This window comes from Gorilla gorilla, chromosome Y (genome assembly GCF_029281585.2).
Source record: "Gorilla gorilla gorilla isolate KB3781 chromosome Y, NHGRI_mGorGor1-v2.1_pri, whole genome shotgun sequence".
NCBI classification, from domain to species: domain Eukaryota; kingdom Metazoa; phylum Chordata; class Mammalia; order Primates; family Hominidae; genus Gorilla; species Gorilla gorilla.
In genome coordinates this window covers 28,768,723-28,782,449 of record NC_073248.2, presented here as the reverse complement: position 1 = coordinate 28,782,449, position 13,727 = coordinate 28,768,723, and the positions used below count along the sequence as shown (strand labels likewise).

General features: G+C 37.6%; 1 non-coding gene across 1 annotated transcript; it reads right to left on the bottom strand.

The window, feature by feature from the left end:
- Positions 1–3,185: 3,185 nt before the first annotated feature.
- Positions 3,186–3,317, bottom strand: LOC129530460 (small nucleolar RNA SNORA20). Its single transcript, XR_008675838.1, has one exon. It is a non-coding gene; the product is annotated as a small nucleolar RNA SNORA20 (small nucleolar RNA).
- Between the last annotated feature and the right edge of the window lie 10,410 nt (positions 3,318–13,727).

The window sequence follows — 13,727 nt, the reverse complement described above, 5'->3', positions numbered from 1 at the left end:
CTGTCTGATTTGTTTTGGCTGTGTCCCCACCAAACTCTCATCTTGAATTGCAGCTCCCACAATTCCCACATGTCATGGGAGGGACCCAATGGGAGGTAACTGAATCATGGGATTGGGTCTTTCCCATGACATTCTCAAATAGTGAATAAGTCTCATGAGATCTGATGGTTTTATAAAGGGGAGTTCCTGTACATAAACTATCTTCCCTGCTACCATATAAGACATGCCTTTCCTTCTCTGTTGCTGTCTGTCATGATTGTGAGGCCTCCCCAGCCATGCTGAACTGTGAGTCCATTAAACTTCTTTCCTTTACAAATTACCCAGTCTCAAGTGTGTCTTTATTAGCAGCATGAGAACAGACTAATACACTGTCATAGGCAGAAAAGTGGTCCCCAAAGATGTCAACATCATTTTCTCAGGAAACTGTGTATATGTTATGTTCCATGACTAAGGGAATTATGGTTGCAGATGGAAGTTGATAGGCTAAATTTAAAATAAAGAGGTTATCCTGCATTATCCAAGTGGGTTATACATGATCCTTAAAATTGAAAGAAGGCATAGAGGAAGAAAACAGCCAGATGTTGCTGCCTTTGAAGACATTAGAAGGGACCATGAAAAGAGGAACAGCAGCAGCTTCTAGAAGCTGAAATATGCAAGGAGACAAAGTCTCCCCTATGGAGAGAACCTAGCTATTGAAACACCTTGGTTTCAGCCCAGCAACATTCATTGAGGACTCTGGACTTTCAAAACTGTAAGATAATAAATTTTTGTTGTTATAAGACTTCAAGTTTGTGGCAATGTTAGAGCAGCCAGAGCAAACTACTTCCAGCCCACACACATCATGCCACAGAATTATGTACCTATCATTCCCTCCATTTATACACAATTTTGCTCCATAGACTGACATTCATTGTATATTCTTTGGTGGTTTTAACTCCACATGCTTGGGATCACATTGGGTACCCTCCTGTGGAACCTGATTTTCTCCATAAGCTTTATCTGTCTGTGAGACACACAGAGACTTAGATATAGTTACATCATTTCTCTTTATGTCATCACTATATCATAAGCTTGTTAGCTTGTTTTTAGGAGGACAGTATATCCTACAGATGGTACATCTTCCATAGATGCCGTATTTAGACACAGTTTAGTTACTGTTAATGTCTCACTTACTAACAGCTTCATTGAAACTGCCTTTGCAAAAACTATTATCAGTGAGAAAATTTTAACAGTAAGCTAAGCTAACTCAACCCCCATCTTGCCTTTCCCTTAATTATTCCTAGGCTATTGGGACATAACTTTGGAAGACATTTAGGCTACAATTTTGTTTTGTTTTGCTTGAGACAGAGTCTTGCTCTGTCACCTGGCTGGAGTGCAGTGGTGCAATATTGACTTACTGCAAACTCCGCCGCCCGGGTTCAAGTGATTCTTGTGCCTCAGCCCCCTGAGCAGCTGGGACTACAGGCATGCACCATCAAGCCCAGCTAATTTTTGTATTTTTAGTAGATATGAGATTTCACCATGTTGGGCATGATTGTCTCGATGTCTTGACCTCATGATCGGCCTGCCTCCGTCTCCGTGAGTGCTGGGATTACAGGAGTGAGCCACAGCAACCAGACTAGGCTACAATTTAAATGATAATAGGTTTTGCCCCAAACACACTTTTGTAAAGCTGATGGGAGGCCATCAGCCTGGGAAGAGGAGAGAAGATTGAGTCCTGCAGACATAAAAGATTGTCAGCTGTTATTTCACAGGTCATAAGATATGCAACTTCTCCAATTACTCCTGCAAATAAAACACTACTGCAGATTGGCCTTTTAAGACATCTTTCTAGGTTTTTTGCATGCCAGACACTCACAACTCCATATGGATCAACAACCCCACTTCTGAGGTCCCACCCAGAGGTAATTTGGTCCAGCAGGAGGACAGCCTCAACGCCGTAGGATTTCATCTCCACCCCATCCAATCAGCAGCAGGCACCTGTTACCTGGCCACCTCCACCTATTCCCCGAAACTGCCTTTGAAAAACACCTAACTTAGGTGCTTTGAATGTGATGATTTGCATGGAACTCCACATCTCACGTGGCATGGCCAGCCTCATGTTTATTAAACTCTTTCTCAACTACAAAGACATGACCTTTCTTTATGCAGTGGGCTGGAAGAACTTCTCAGATGGTTACGAGGTGAGTTCTACCCATTTTAATGCTCTCATCAACAATGTCGATAAAAATATAATCCTACATGTATCTTTAGGAAATATAGCCGGAAGGCAAAAGAATGAGTTTATGATGTATATTTTACTTTTCAGATAATTAATTCCAAATTGTTCTACAAAGATAATACAATAAAACACACTCTGATTCATAGTATGTGAGTTGATGTTGTCCTCTAGGTAGACTTCATACCTGTTGTCAGATTGCTAAATACGTGCAATCTCACAGGTGTAAAATGGTAAGGTTTTAAACTTTAGTTTTATTTTTCAAGGTACAAATGAGATTGATTATATTTTGTTTGTTGGCCATAAATATTTTATTGTCTTCAATATAGTATTGAAACTCAAATAATATTTTATGGTTTTTCAAAATTGAGTTTTGAAGAATATAATGTATTTCACATATTTATCTTTTGATTTTTATGTTTAGGTTAATAAGCTATTTATACCCCAAATAGAAACACATTGGAAAGTGACAGGATACACTAATATTTCTCAGCAATCTGGGACATATAGAAGCCTAAATTTTTTATGCATATATCAACTGTTAATGAAGAGCATTTAAAGTTTTAATGTGAAAACTTAATCATTGTCTTTACTTATTTTATATTTATTTTTATTCTCTATTTAATAAATATTTGGCTGGGTACAGTGGCTCATGTCTGTAGTCCCAGCTATGGGGAGGCTGAGATGGGAGGCTCACTTGAGCCCAAGAGGTTGAGGCTGCAGGGAATCATGACTGTGCTACTGTACTCCACTCTGGGCAACACAGCCAGACCCTGTGTTGTAAAAAAAAAAAAAAATATATATATATATATATATACACACACATATATATATGTGTGTGTATGTGTGTGTGTAAATTCATTTAATTTGATGTCATCAATATATTCTACATTCTTTTTCTAATATTTTAAGATTTTATTTTACACAAAATATATCTTTTTACTTGCTTTTCTTTTTCTCCCAAAAGCAACATCTAGTCCATTGCAGAAGATATGAAAATAGTTACCTCATGTCAATTTACAATGGCCCAATATTATTTTTTCCAAAGAGTATAACTGCTTATATCATTGTATGATTATACCAGCAAATAAATGGGAAGGCACAAGATCAATTTTTAAGATCTCTCTGGAAGTGAATTTTTATGGTGTGAAATTGTTTTTTTTCCCTAGTATCCTGGCACTATTTGATAAAAAATATTTCTTTTATCCACTGTTTTGTAATTGCATGTCTCTCACACATTTCCTAGTTCTAGTAATAATCACTCTTATTTAAGCCATCAATATTTAATCCCTGTGTATTCACCTTACTGTCTTCATTACTACAACTTCTGGAATCCTTGGTACACTTTTGGATAAGTTCTGATCTTTGCATTCATCTTCAGAAGACTGTTTTCTGTTCCTGTTTCAGCTAAACACAATAGATCCACTTTAATCCTAAAGTGATTGCAATGGTGTATAAATTCAATGGGACAAATGAAGGAGTAGGCTTTATGCTGACTTTCTAGGTGAGATTACCAGAAAAATTTCTATGATCACTAAAATGTATATATATTTTTTCCTTTGCTATGATTTTAAAAAGCTAAAATTCTGAGAGGTATTGTCCTCTAGTTGACATAGACAGACCCAGTATGTCTCAGTTCATTCAGGCTGCTATAACAAAAACACCATAAACTGCATGGTTTATAACCAACAGACATTTATTGCTTGCAGTTCTGATGGGCAGCAGTTGAAGATTAAGGCACAGCAAATTCACTGTCTGGTGAGGACCCACTTTCTAGTTCGTACCTGATGTCTTCTTACTGTGTCCTCACATGATGGAAGGGACAAGGGAAACCTTGGGGATGTTTTTTAATAAGGCACTAATCCCATTCACAAGGGCTTCACTCTCATGATGTCATTACCTCCTAAATTTCCCACCTCCTGATACTTTGAAGATTAGGTTTCAACATACAAATCTAGGGGGAAACAAATGCTAAAATCCATATGCAGATTCAAATGTATGCCATACTCCACTTCCTGTTCTGCCACTCAGTAGCTACAAACAAAATTATTATAGTAATATGTACTATAATTGTTGCAGAAAAACTGAACTCACTCCTAACCATGCTAGCCTGCAGAGGCAAAAATTCCAAATGCAATTGTTTTCCTACAGCTTCATATGTTACAAGGATTTGTCTGCTTAGTGGAAACCAGATCATGTTTGGCCTCAAGTTGTAAATACAGCAACATGTAGATTTTAGAATTTTAAATAATGCAACAAAATCTATGTAGTGTTAGAAGGTGCTAGTCTTTATTAAGTGAGATAATTTGTTCTGTACTTTCCACAGGGAAATCTGTGGGGAATTTGATAGCACATATGTGGGATTTAAAATGACATTAAAGAGGTAGGATTTTCTTAAACATGACTAATTCATATGCTACACAATATAGAATCTTATTTTTCTCCTCAGGATTTTGTATGGGCTCTCTGTGACCTAGGTTGGATTGTAGTGTTGCAATCATAGTTCACTGTAGCCTCCAACTCCTCAGCTCAAGTAATCTTCCCATCTCAGCCTCCCAAGCAGCTGCAACTATAGGCATGCATCACCATGTGCACCTAATTTCTTTAAAAAAAATTTTGTTTATTTGTTTGTTTGTTTTTTTTGTAGAGATGAAGTCTTGCAATTTTGCTTAGGTTGGCTCAAACTCTTGGCCTCAAGTGATCCTCCCACCTCACTTCCTGAAGTGCTAAGATTACAGGCATAAACCGCCATGCCCAGCCCTCAAATTGTTTTCTCTCATTTGTTAGCTGTATTTTATAGGCACACACATGCATATCTTCATATGCACACGTACATGCTTGATACCCAAGCACATATACACATACATTATAAATACTATGTTTCTATTTTACCTATATATATATATACAGCTTCATACAAATACTAATATAGTTAGCAATATATTTAGTTTTAGTATAAGTTATATCTTTTTACAATGTTAATATAAATTGTATCTTTTGAAAATCACACGTTGTTGCTGTTATAGAATACTCTCTATTTTTAAGATTCAACTATTCCAAGTGTATAAAATCTGTGTTGATAAGCTGCAAGTGTATGTCTCCAACAGTAAAATGCCTGTAAAATCCAACCATAAAATTTTTACAGCAAAAAACAGTAAAAATTTGCAGAAGGTGAGAATAATATCTTAAAAATATATTTTTCCCCAATGTGGGCGGTGAATGTAGGATAGAATCTTTTGTCACAGCGTTGCCAGGAAATTAACAGTTGGACAGTGGTCACTCAGTGAAAAGTAAAGTGACTGGAGATAGAAGCTCAGCCTTCCTTTGGTTTTGTAAAGTACAACAAGTTGTATTAAAAAGCATGAAGACCAAACTTGGAAACCAGTCAGGGGTGTTTTGCTTCCCTCATAGTACTCACATTCCAAGTTCATCTTCAGCTAGGCTACACACGATTAAATATAAGAGCACCAAGAAACTAAGATAATTTTGTATTCCCATGTAACTGAGTAATTTGGATTAGCAGCTCTTAAAATTATTTTGTTCTGAGGATTACTTTTATTAATGTTCTCAAGGCAAGTTTATTATGTTATTCCTTGTCTTTGGTACAAAACTGATAAAAAGTAAGTGTGACTTAAGTGGAGGAGAACAATAGTGATCCCTTGGTTAGGGAAGAAAATAAAAAAATCAAGCACTTCAATTTCATGGATATTAGTTATTTTAGGACAAATACGCATCTTGTATATTTGGAAGCCACCTTTGGTATATGAGATGTTGAAAACTACTTATTTAGGCTTACATTTTATGTTTAGAAATGCAAGAACAGATTGTTTCATTTCATTCTGTTTGTATTGCATTTGATTGAGAATTGATGTGTTTTGCCGAAGAAGGTTTTTGTTTATTTCGTTACTTGCCTACTTAAAATTTTCAACTTTCCTAAATAATCCATAGGATTATTCTCCTTAGGTGCCTAATCTTTATCCAAAAGATATGTATATATATATACATTTACAACTGTAAATAAAGACACATGCACACATATGTTTATCAGGGCAGTGTTCATAATAGCAAAGACTTGGAACCAACCCAAGTGCCCGTCAGTGATACAGTGGAAAAAGAAAATGTGGCAGAAATACACCATGGAAAACTATGCAGCCACAAAAAAGAAGATTTCATGTCCTTTGCAGGGACATGGATGAAGCTGGAAACCATCATTCTCAGAAAACTAATACAAGGACAGAAAACCAAGCACTGTATGTTCTCACTAATAGGTGTTGAACAATGAGAACACGTGGACATTGAGAGGAGAACACCACACACTGGGGACTGTGGGGGAGGGAGTAGGGGAGGGATAACTTAGGAGAAATACCTAGTGTAGATGATGGGTTGATGCATGCAGCAAACCACCATGGCACATGTATACCTAGGTAACAAACCTGCAACTTCTGTTCACGTATCCCAGAACTTAAAGTATAATAATTATTTTTTTAATTTACAGTTGTATACCCAATATTAATCCGCTGATGTTGATCTTTGTTTCTGCAGTTGATTTTGAAGCATGTGAACAGCCTTAGTATTTTCGATCATTTCTTCTGGAACTTTCTCTCATTAAGAAAATTATACTGTTTTCTTCCTTCTGTTCTTTTACAATGGCCTAAAAAAGTATAACCAGAAAATAGTTTCTAATATAGATATAATTGTAACTTAATAATTTAAATTAGAACACTATTTTACATTCAGAGTATAGGATTTCTGTTGTAAACAAAAAATATATTTTGCAGAGTTAATTTCTTAGTAGTTATTATAAAAGACTTAACAATGTAACTTAACAATTTAATGTTTTTAAATTTTAAACATATATACTCCTATTTTAACTGACTTTGTTACCACTGTAGTCTCTGAGAAGCATTCTCTTCGAGAGACCAATAAGAGAGACTTAGATTTTTCAAATGAAAAAAAAAATAAATAAAATACCAACAATGAAAAAAACAAAAACAAAAGACATAAAACTATCAATTCCAAAGCAAGAAAAGAGAAAAGGAAATATTACCATTGTTGAATAATGCCCATTATGTTCCATGCTGCATCTCCTCATATAAACCTTAGCTGGAAATTTCTTATCTAAATTTCTAGCTATGTTATTGAGAAACAGGCAGAAATGCACCATGTTATAGTAATTTATTACTGTTTCTTCTACGTGTTTGTGAGTTCAACCTTTTGAAATGATGCATGGCCTTTCTACAAAGAGACTGTTCTTACTGATGTTGATTTAATTACATGGACGAACTTTAACTGCTGAAAGATAGTACTCCAGCCATTTGATGCAAACATAGATGCCTCTCTTATTGTTTGTTATAAAATATCCCATTAAACTTCAAAGCTGACAGAATTAATTTTACCTCTTACTGTTTTCTTGATGTAATGCTAGAACTTTAAGCACTTCTTCTCCACCTTCCTCCTTCTCCTCCTCTTATTCCTCCTCTCCGTTCCCCTTCCTCCTTTATTTTCTTCCTCCTTTATGTTCTTCCTCCTCTTTCTCTGTAAAAAAGTACACTATCAACAGTAAGAAATTTATTTCTTTTTTTTTCTTTAGATGAATACTTTGCTTATTCCATTGGAACAAATTAAGATATTTTTCCATACTTTAAATATTTTTTATCAAAGGGAAAATAAATCTATAAGAAGAGGATAGAAAATACCTATCCAGAAAGTTAGAAAAGAAATAAGATATGTGTTGGCCGGGCTCAGTGGCTCACGCCTGTAATCCCAGCACTTTGGGAGGCCAAGGCAGGCAGATCATGAGGTCAGGAGATCGGGACCATCCTGGCTAAAATGGTGAAACCCCATCTCCACTAAAAATACAAAAATTTAGCCAGTTGTGGTGGCAGATGCCTGTAGTCCCAGCTACCCACGAGGCTGAGGCAGGAGAATGGCGTGAACCCGGGAGGTGGAGCTTGCAGTGAGCTGAGAAGGCGCCGCTGCACTCCAGCCTGGGTGAAGAGTGAGACTCAACCTCAAAAAAAAATAAAAATAAAGAAAGAAATAAGATATGTGTTTAAGAGGGCCAGTTTTTATATTAATTGATTATTATATGACTATTCATCATTACTGTTTAAAAACTTGAAGATTATAAATTGAATGAGCCAGGATGACTCTTACGATGATTGTAGTTATTTTAAATGCCTCTGCATTTAGAGTATGAACAGCATAAATCCAGGTTTTAAATACAAGCTTCCCAGCCATCAGTCACAGGTAATGATTTCAAAGGCCACAGAGTTTAAGCAACTACTGGAGTTCAGGTACTAAAAAATACCTTCACCCTGACATTTATCATTCTAAGGTTCTACAATTCACTCTTTAGAACATATAACTTCAACGAAATAACCATGGTTTCCAATGCAGAAGAAGAGGATAAGAAAATAGGGAATCTCATCTAACTTCTACGTAGTCTCTTTTGACTTCAGAAGTGTGTTTCATTCAATACCCACAGTATAGTTGACCCTTGAGCAACGTGAAGATTATACTGATCCCCTCATTATAAAAATACAGCTGGGATGGTGAAACCCTGTCTCTACTAAAAATACAAAAGAAAACTAGCCGGGCGTGGTGGCCGGTGCGTATAGTCCCAGCTACTAGGAAGGCTGAGATGGAAGAATGACGTGAACCCGGGAAGTGGAGCTTGCAGTGAGCTGAGATCCTGCCACTGCAGTCTAGCTTGGGCCACTCAGCGACACTCCGCGTAAAAAAAAAAAAAAAAGAAAGAAAAAGAAAAAGTAAGCTAGAGAAAAGAAATGCAATTAAGAAAATCCTGGCTGGGCGCGGTGGCTTACGAAAACCTGTAATCGAGCACTTTGAGAGGCACATGCGGCCGAATCACGAGGTCAGGAGTTTGAGACCACCCTGGCTAACAAGGTGAAGCCCCATCTCCACTAAAAATACAAAAAATTGGGCAGGTGGTGTGGCACACACCTGTAGTTCCAGCTACTTGGGAGGCTGAGGCAGGAGAATCCTTTGAACACAGGAGGCAGAGGTTGCAGAGACCCAAGATAGTGCCATTGCACTCCAGCCTGGCGACAGAGAAAGACATCGTCTCAAAAAAAAAAAGTAAAAACAAAATAAAACAAAACAAAAACCATAATCCTAAAGAAGACAAGATATATTTACTATTCATCAAGTGGAATAGATCATCATAAATGTCTTCATCCTTGTCATCTTCACATTAAGGAGGCAGACGAGATAGAGGAGGAGGAGGGGTTGGCCTTGTTGTCTCAGGGATGGCAGAGGTGGAAGAAAATCCTTATTTAAGTGAACCTACACCTTTCAAACTTGTGTTATTCAAGGGTGAACTATATATAAGATGATTAAATAAGAGGTTGATTATTTCTTTCTGGAAATTTTCCTTGCAGATCTGCTCAGCAAAATCTATACACTTCTTAAAAACTGGTGATTTTAGGAATAATTCTGTGTGTGTGTGTGTGTGTGTGTGTGTGTGTGTGTGTGTGTGTTTGAAAGAGAGAGAAAAAAAAAGGTAGACCAAGATCTGTTGAGCTTATTGCCAAAATATGTATGTGTAATATATATATATACAGCAAAGTTGAACAGCGTGGTTAACAGGACCTGGCAGTTCTTATGTCTTCCCTTCAGAGACATCATATGAGTTTGAAGAGTTCTGTTTTTATACACTGCATACATAAAGGGAAGACGAGAAGTGAGAGATCCTTCGCCAAGGTATATTTTCCTCATATGCATAAATTGGTTACTTGCCTGCCTGTCAATGCTGCAGAGAAATTTTTTAATGATATTTCTAAAAACAGGGAGTAGTTGCTGAGGAGACAGGGTCATGATTGAAATGGAAAAACACCGACTAATTCATATGCAGACTTTTTTCCAGATGGAAGCTACAGTTTAGATGTAATTTGCTCATTCCTGGGTGTTTAGGCTATTGGATATCCTTACAAAGTATAATGAGATAAACGTAAACAAGAGTAAAAGGTTCATCTCCATTAGGGTATTGGCATCAATACATAATGGACATATGACAGAGAAATGAGACTCAGAAGGTGGAGTTGAAGGTAGAGAGAGAAAGAAGGATAACTTCTACAAAGCCTTATTGGATCCAAGATTCAGGATGAGACTCCACTGTTTGTGTTATTCCTCATGTGTTAAGAAGTTTCAAAAAAACAAAACAACCAGACACAATAGCATATATATTTATGTGTTGAAATTAGATGAAGTTCTGCAGCCAACAACAAACCACACATGTTAAGACAAAATAGAATCCTGCTTTCCAATGCTGGAAGGAGCATAGGAGAAAGTTTTCCTGGGATGAAAATGTTCTTTATGCTGATTGGAGAGGTAGATGTATGGGATTATCAAAACACACGTTAATAGTCCATACATTTTAGTCTAATTTTTATCACACTACTTTATGAATAAGCAGGCATACTTACACACAGTCACCCTGTCCCATCCTGTACCTATGAAAACCCCAGACCCAGCCAGCAGAGAGAGGAGAAGCAGGTGGATATTGAAGACCACAGCTGGAGGTCGAAGAGACGACAGAGAAACAGCTTGATGGCAAAACTTCAGAGAATAATCCAACTAGAGATGGCTGGACTTCAGGGGAACACTACCTTCCCACCCCATCCCCTTTAATCTCCCCTTCCCACTGACACACTTTTATCAGCAATAAAATCCCCTGCATTTACAATCCTTCAATTCTTTCATGCAATCTCATTTCTCCTGGACACTGGACAAGAGCTCAGGTGCCACAAGCGCAGATACAAAAGGCTGTCACAGCTGCATTTTGCCCCTGCTGGGAGAAGACAACAACTTCACACAAAAACACAGAGGGCCCGCTTAGCTGTTAACATGTAAGCCATACACCGATCGCAAAGCTGAAAGAGCACTATAACATTTCCTTTGGGGCTTCAGTGATTACTGGCACCACCTAAACACTGCTGTGGGGCCTACATAGAGTTAGCTCCTGCTGGTGCCCAAAAGCACTCACCCCAGCTCCTGCACCTGCTCACCTGTGTGCTCCTACAAGGGGGTGAAAGACACAGGCTGGATAAACAAGACACCTATATCTTAAGTCCTGTGAAGAGGGTCAGGGAAATGTGCTGCTTCAATATGACTATTTAATGTAAAATGAAATTTGACATTATTTGCCTTGAAATAAAATTATTTTTGAAGACGTGATACATATTTTTCTCTCATTTAAGAATTCTGCACATATTTCCTTAAAATTCAGATTCTGGAGTTATGAAATTGTGTGCATCAGGATTCATGGAGAGAGAAGAGAGAAAAGGTTCAGTGTCTTCAATTTGTAGATAATCAGATGATCTTTCCGGGGTCCCCATTACTTGATCCTGGAAAGATCAGTGAGACTCCCTGCTTTTTAATCAGCGGCAATTTCTGTTTCTGCCTGTAAACTTTAACAATTTCCCCAAGGAGAGCTTCATCAATGCAAGTGGAAAGGACTTAATTAGTTTGCTCTGTCTGGTAGAGATGCATTAACAAATGGATTTCCTCTTGGATTGAAGGTTCTGTGAAATAAGTTTTGTTGTTACACAAACTTCTCATACATCATAAGAGACAATATTGGGAGGCAGAGGAGGAATGACAAGTGTGACTGGGCTTGTCCCAGCACATAAGAAATGTCATCTTTCTGGAATAAGGCTGTGACATTTGAATTATCCCATCACATCCAGTCCTCTGCTGATCTTTCTTCCCCACCTTGACACATCTCTTTTCTTGCAATTAAGTACACAGTCTTTCCTTGTTATCCTGATAATTCCCATATGTCAGCCTACAAAGAAGATGTTCAAAGATGAGACACTTATTCTTATCATTGTTTGACTACACATCTCTGTTAATGCTTTGCCATACTATACCCATGACATAACATATGTGAAATCTCACAACCCCAAAATCACCAGGCCAAGGGAAAAGTCAGGCTAGGAATGAATGAAGCAACCCTGCCTCCCATTTTATTCCTAAATAAAGCAGCTACAGGTATAAAGAAGCTACATACCTCTCTCACAATTTTCCCACAAAGAAATTCCTTGTGGACTCAGTATAATCACTCTAAAACAGTTCTGTTGATTTTCACCCTGGCAATGTAAACTGGATAGCTTATATTCACAGGTGCAGGACAGAAAGTCATCCCTCTGAGGCTTACCTGAGAAAAATGAATATCTGATTGCTTTCTCTGCCCTACCGCTACTGTAAAAATGCAGATTCACTGAGTCAGACTACATTGTACAATCAGTAAAACGATGATCAAGAACTCAAAAGAATGCAACCTTTTGTCTCTTATCTACCTATAACCTGTAAGTCCTAATTTGAGTATTCCCACCTTTCTGAGCTAAACCAGTGTTCATTTTACACATAATGATTGATGTCTCACATCTCCCTAAAATGTATAAAACCAAGCTGTGCCGTGACCATCTTGAGTACTCATCGTCAGGACCTCCTGAGGTTGAGTGCATCCTTAATCTTGGTGAAATTAACTTTCTAAATTGATTGAGTCCTCTCTCAGATACTTTTGGGTTCGCAAACATATGCTTAAAAATTTGTTTTCAGTAGTACCTGGATCGGTAGAAAACAAAGTAATTTATTTAGTCTGGAATTAACTTGTTCTTCCTCTTATGTCCTATATCCTGCTAGTTAGTAAAGAAAAACAAATCAACTGTCTTTGACATGGGTTTATACTCAGTCTCATTCAATAAATAGTTTGGAATAGTTTCGTTTGTTTGTTTGCTTGTTTGTTTTATACTGTTGGGCAACATTTCTTGAAAAGATGTCTCAGGACTTTGTTTTCTGTCTCCTATTTCTCTCTCCAAGATGTGGAGTTAGGCTCATGCATATAAGGGAGGATAATTCTTTAGGTGCCATGATGAATTATCCTGGTCTCTGTTATTGTCCTTTTTCTACCTGGAAGCTGTGTGCTATGCTAGCCTGCTGAATTAGTGCATCTAACAGGTGCTTCTCACTGTCTGTCCCTGTGCTATATTATAGCTGATGCAACTTCATTGTGGGTACCATTATGGGGGAAGACCATGACACTCTTCCTTGATCCTTGATCTCCATTCATCTGAGCCAGAAACTATCCACTTACTTCCAGGATCCTGTGATTCTTGAGGGCCGTGTAAACCAAAAATAAAATCTTAGCCCTCCAAACAGCAGATCCTCTCAGGACCCAGGGGACCCCAGGCAAATCTGAAAAACTAAATACTTGGCCATGCCTGGGATGGTGATTGTATACACTGCATTATACCCACTCCCTTTTGGAGTTTAGACACATGACTGACCAGGATTAATGGTAAAATAGGCACAATAAAACTGACAAAGCAAACTTTTTGTGAAAATAAGATATCAAATTATAAACAGGACCTAAGGCCACACCAGGCAACTGTTAATTCTTGCACCCCTGAAGGTCACTCTGACCCAGTGTATTCTGGTTAACAGACTTCCTTGTCTTAAGTATTCCTTTCTACTGACTGCAAAT